This window comes from Amborella trichopoda, chromosome 7 (assembly GCF_054954075.1).
Source record: "Amborella trichopoda isolate Santa Cruz 75 chromosome 7, AtrichopodaSantaCruz75HAP2 v2.0, whole genome shotgun sequence".
Lineage (NCBI taxonomy): Eukaryota > Viridiplantae > Streptophyta > Magnoliopsida > Amborellales > Amborellaceae > Amborella > Amborella trichopoda.
The window spans coordinates 8,336,050-8,342,817 of NC_142342.1; positions in this window are offsets into that span (position 1 = coordinate 8,336,050).

The following is a 6,768-nucleotide window of genomic DNA, read 5'->3' on the forward strand; positions in this document are numbered from 1 at the left end:
TATTTTTTATAGGTGCGCTTCAATGAGAAGATATCACGTACCAAATTTCATATTCATAAAATTTGTATTAAAAAATTAAAAATAAAACACTTTGAGACGTCGGATCTAAGATCAAACAGCGAGTCGCTCTCTTGATAAAAATTGATGGCTGGATGGTAGGGAGAGGATAGAACTTCTATGTTGTAGAAAGAACATAAAAAACCTTTCCTAAATAAATACCCTCGTAATTTCCTCCTTATTTCTTTTCTTTTTCCCCTCTCACTTACCTCTCTATCCTTAAATCTCTCTCCATCTCTCCTTAAATATCTTTTTTTTTTTTTTCTCTCCTTAAATCTCTTACATTCTCCTCTTTTCACTTCTATATTTGTTGTGCCGTTTGCCACCTAGCCTAATCATTTTTTATTTATTAAATTAATAAAGTTAATTTATTATGTGATTCAAAAATAAAGAAGAATATCATTCGGCGTTAGGATTTGTGGTTGATCTCTATATGTACTTTCTATCTTGTTTTTAATTTTGACATTTTTTTGATCAAATCGTGATTTACGGCCAATATACCAGTTAATCATAGATATCTGGATGTTGTCAAATTTTAAACATCCTCTTAAAATATTAGGCAATAAAATGACTTTTTTTTATTTGTTGTAGTTTAGTATTCTATTTATTTGTGTCATTTGCCATTTAACCTAATTATATTTTATTTATTAGATTCAAAAATAAGGAGAATATCATTTTGCAGTAATTGTGGTTAAGTAATTTGAATAATGATGATAATATTTTCGTTTATTTTCATAACTATAGTGTTGTATAGAATTATCTAAATTATATATTTTAATTAATCGATTAGTAGCACATTAATTTGACAATAACAATTAATTATAATAGTATAATGACAGTTACATAAATTAATGTATTAGCATCGTTCATTGCTAATAAAGAATTATATATAACTAATATATACCTTATAATTAATACAAAGAATTAATAAACATAATATATTATTACGAAAACTATTATTCATAATAATTAACATGAATGGGGATATTAATATGAATAAATTTAAAGTTATTGAAACCATATAATATTTATTATTTATTCAAAAAATTATTAAATTTTACAATTTTTATATGTTTTATATCAATTTGTAATATTTATCAATAATAATTAACCATTTTGATTATATAAATAGTATAATTCTAATATTTTACTTATTGTTATACTTATTACACAAATAATTATTATAAATAGAACTATACAATAGTAATATTATTATAAAGAAATATTCCACATTAATTTTCTTATTTTTCGAGATACTTTTAGTTGACATTATAAATGTGATCAAAATGTGTACATAAATAATAATTATTATACTTTTATAATTATAATTTATTTAGTATAATGATAGGAAATATACTTTGATTTGTCCTATACGACAATTATGTTACATTCTTATAATTTTAGTTAAATACTATTAATCTATTTTAATAATTTAATAACATATGAATAATTATATAGTACTAAATTTATTTTTATATGTAATAAGTAGCACTATAGTTGAATTAATAATCATATAATATCCTTTCTATGTTATTAAATTTGATTTATTAAAATTTCGTGTTATTTAACATTATGTATAAACAATTTAATCATTTCGTAAAATTTGTCTAATTTCAATTGTTTATGAAAAATATTTTATCTCCCTTTCATTTTCTCCCTATATGTGTGAGAAGTTTATTCTAGAATTTTGTTTAGTTTTTATTTCATTCTATATTTTATTTTAGATTTTTTAAATTTATTTTTCTCATAAACTATCATTAAAAGATATACATGTATAACATTTTAATAACACCTGCAATGCAGGTGCAGGTTACTAGTATTAGATAATGTGCAAATATATGGCATCATAGGAATTTTTTTGCAAATATCCATTATGTTTTAAAGTGTCTTTTTATGATTTTTAATTTTTCTCAAAATATTCTGGGTGAAGAATTTCAAATATCCAAACCATGGTATTATTTTCCTGGGCAAAAAGATGGTTCGAAATTTAAAGTTCCAACTCATTTTATTTAGGAATTGGGGCAGTAGGGAGTTTGAAACAACAAAAGAAAACGTAGAATGCGCTCTTGTGAAAACACAATGTACACTTAATCCGTCGATAAAACACATGTTTAAATAGAAAAATCAACTTTTATTTCTTTTTTAAAATTATCACATGGCTGTTGTAAAGCGGATCTCAAAATTTGGAACAAAATTTTACATTTTAACCAAGGGGGAAAGTTTATAGTGAGCAGAGCACCCTGAGGATTACCTTATAAAAAAATTAAAAGAATGATTTGTGTGCATTTAATGAGATGATGTTCATTTGATTAATTTTAATTCCAAATGTGCATCCTTTTTCACTTTTTTACAGGGTGAATGTATTATTCTATCTAATTTTGAATCACCAAATTATTATTTTGACAAAGAAATTCGGATATCTAATTTAATTAGGTATTTTGTTTTGAGGAACAAAGTCTACAATGCACTCCTATAAGAGCACGCTACTTTTTATTGGGCTGAAAAAGCACATATATGATTGATTAGAACTTGAAGTTCCAAACCATCCCAATTACCAAAAAATTCACTAAAAAATTCAGTTCATAAATTCAAGTTCTGGACGAATCGCTCAGCCAAAAGAAAAAGACCACCATTCTAAACATAAAGTAATGAACTAAGGGTATTTTATAAAAAAAAGAAAAAAAAAAATGAAACAAAGGACATGGGCGTAATAAAAAAGGGGATATCTTCCAGCACCTAAATTATAAGGGCTTGGCATAATAAAATCTCTAGAAACCCTGTATTTCTCATTCACCATCGGATACCAAAGTTAATTTTCAAAAGAATTCTCCACCACCATTTTGCCAAACTAACCCGATCGACTGATTTCAATTTTCTTATCCCAAAACCTCCCTCAATTTTGGCTGCACATATCTTCTTCCAACTCGCCAAATGATACTTCTATTGCAATTCATATGCCCCCATCAGAAATTCCTCTTCAGTTTTTCAAGTTCTTTGCACACCGACACATGCATCACTAGCAAAGACATTATATAAATAGGAAGATTTGCTAAACATGATCTAACCAAAGTGATATGCCCCCCCAAAACCAACTTTACATTTCCAGAGATCAAGTTTCACATAAACTCTCTTTAGAACTGGATCCCAAACTGTTCTTGATGGTTTACAATCAGAAATGGGCATACCAAGATAGTTTATAGGGAAAATATCAATCTTACATCCAACCTCTAAAACCAAAGCTCCAACAAGATCTCTATCACAATTGATTCTAAAGAAAGGGGTCTTCTTAAACATTACCTTCAAATCCAAACTTCCTCACAAAATAATAGAAAATTGGTGATATAAGCTACTTCTTTCCCATTGGCCTCACAAAAGATCATGGAATCATCGGCATACTTTAGATGTGATATGGCTCTCCCATTTTGACATACCTTAAACCCATTAAACTGGCCAAAACCTTCAACTTTAGAGATCAACTGACTAAAGGCATCTGCCATTAATGTGAAGAGGAAGGAAGATAGACGATTACCTTGTCTTAAACCTATGCTTGCTGCAAAAAAACCTTTTGGTGAACCATTTACTAAGACTAAGAAGTCACTAGAAGATAGACATCCCCAAATCTACCTCTTCCATTTTGCCCCAAACCCCATACATCTCGTAATCCCTATAAGCATTTGCCACTGCACCCTAAACCTTCTCCATATCCAACTTTAGCAAAACCTCCTTTGAACTAAGCAATATTTTTTAATGGATACACTATTGAGCAACAAACATACTATCTGAGATATTCATCGCCTTCCCAAAAGCTTATTGTGGACCTTTTATAACAAAATGTAACACCACTTTTAGCCAAGACTTCATATACACCTTTGCCAACAAACATATTTATTTAGTTAAGCCGATGACACGACATGAATTGATATTGCCACTTTATCTTTTTTCTCTACATATCAATGATGAGAATGGAGGGTGGGATATTATGTTGAGGTATCAGCTTGATGCAGGGAGAAAATAACAACCAGAATACTAAAAATAAAAAAGAAAAATGGTTGAGAAAATAAATCATCTCTCAAGGTCTGCAAGGGAATCCACCCAAAAAATAAGGTCTGCAAGGGAATCCAGCTCAAAAACAAATCATGCAACCAACTAGGTCCTCTTAAATTATCTCTTCCTATACCTAATTAAAAATAAAAATAAATAAACTCCAAAGTTTTATTTGCATCATTCTTTTCGGGTTGAGAGAAGCTTGACATCGAGCTTGAAGCGAATCACCATCTAATAATTGATAATATAATCCCACCATGTGCCTCAACACCTTTTCTTCAATTTCATTATTAAACTCATTCATCGAATGCTTCGTGTAGAAGTAGAACACATTGATTTCGGGCTCAATCTTGATTATCCTTCAAACTCACTTAGTTGGATTTCGGATACTGCATCACACATATCTTCATCATCATAATTGATTTTCAAAATTTCTTCTTTTTCTTCACATCAACGTCAGCTTTTGTATCGAGACTTACCTCTTTATATTCTTTTTTCTCTTGCTCTGATTGCAATCTATGAAATAGGTCTTGTAGATAATTTTCTACTACTTTGCTAAAACTCTTTACTAGGTCTTCTTTGATTCTGTAAAATCTTTGATCCAATCGCTGCCATCGCTGATTCATGTCACGAACTTCGCTTTGAAAATCTTCTAAGATTTCAAGGCTTTCCATATCAGCATGAATCTAAGGGCTTTGATACCAATTGATACAGGGAGAAAATAACAACTACAATAATAATAATAATAATTATTATTATTATAAAATGGTTGAGAGAATAAACCTTCTCTCAAGGTTTGCAAGAGAATCCACCCCAAAAACAAGTTTTGCAACGGAATCCACCCAAAAAACAAATCACGTATCCAACTAAGCCCTCTTAACTCATCTCTTCCTATCCTTAATTAAAAAATAAAAATAAAGAAACTCCAATTTTTATTTGCATCACAGCCCCCAACTACCAATGCCCTAACCCCATACCCGAACCAATGAATCACATTTGTTGTGCCATAAATGATTCCCCAAATGCACCATGATAGTGTCCCATTTATGTGATTAAACTAGTAAAACTCTTTTATGTGGCACTACCCATATATAAGACAATCATATCTATTGTTCCTAGCAATATGACCTAAATAAACAACTGAAATAGCTTTAGTCATAATATCACAAAATAGCCTTTTTGAGAATCTAATTTTGAACAGATGGCTCATAGTGTATCGCATTAAATTTTTATTTTTATTTTATAAATGTTTTGAAATAAAATTTGGGGCATGTACACTTCTCATAGGGATGCCCCTAATGAAAATAAGAACAAATATTTATAATAAAGTTAAATGACTAGAATGCATTTATAATTTGTATGCATATTTAGATCATTTTGTTTTAGGGGAAACATATTTTTTAAAAAAATTACTAAAACCTCTTCAGGTTGGATGTTCCCCTCATAATGTTTCTAGTTGAAAAGTCTCTCTCACCCATTACCCCAACATGTTCTTTTTTCATATTAACCCCCGAGGTATTTTTATATCTTTATTTATGACATGATGCCCTTATAGCTCTCTCTCTCTCTTTCTTATTTGTTCTCTCTAGGCCTATATTCTCATTCATATTTATATCTCTCTCTAACAATATGAATGAGTTAGTCAATTTCTCTTTCTAGAGACATAATGGGTTAGGGATCTACTTAGAGAAAAAATGGGAAAGAAAAGAAAAACCAAAAAATCCATTTATATTTTTAGAAAGAGAAACTAACAAAATCTATTCATACTTTTAGAGAGTGAGAGGGCTTTAAAGAGAGAAGCCAACAAATCTATTCACATTTTTAGAGAGAGAGAAGAGAGAGATAGCACTTTAAAGAAAGAGGCCAACAAACCCATTTACTTTTTTAGAGAGAAAAAGAGAAGGATATGAATGGAAGGTACACTAAGAGAGAGAGAGAGGGAAAAAAAAAAGTGGAAAGAGAGAGAAATATGAATGTTTATTTTGTTTTTTGTTGGAGTCATTAACAAAGGCATTTTTGCCATCATTTGGAGGGGTTAACAAGAAAAAAAACATATTATGAGGTAAAAGCTGAGAGAAACTTTTCAACAGTAGGCATTATGAGGAGAACCTCTAACCTAGGGGGTTTTAGTATTTTTCCTACTCTTTATTTCTTATTAGGTACACGCATATAAAATCTAAAAACACCCTAACTTTCTTGTAAAAGAATCTAAATGAATGTAAAAGACAAATAATATAGGGTATGACATTGTGATGAATTTTTGTAACTTTCTATTTCGATAAGACAACCAACCGAAAATTAGAATTAAATGTGTTTTTTGTACCTAGGTAGTGTCGCATACAAAGATTTCTCTTTGAAAAATCCCCAACATACCCATTCCCTCCTACCATCTCCAGTATAGCAATGTTTTGTAATAGTTTTTCTTTGCATTGTAAATTGTCAACTTAAGAGTATGTGCTCATGGCTTGCGATTTTGGGCGATGAGTTAAAGTTTCAAAAGTATGTTTGAGATTCCAAACATAACCTATAGGAAAAAATACCCACGTTTGAAGGAAGAAGGCTCATTACTTTAGGGTATACTTGCCAAAACAGGATTTGAATATTTAGATTTTTAGAAATCTGAATGAAGATCTTGCCTTTTTTTTTTTATATTTAAATTTTATGTTA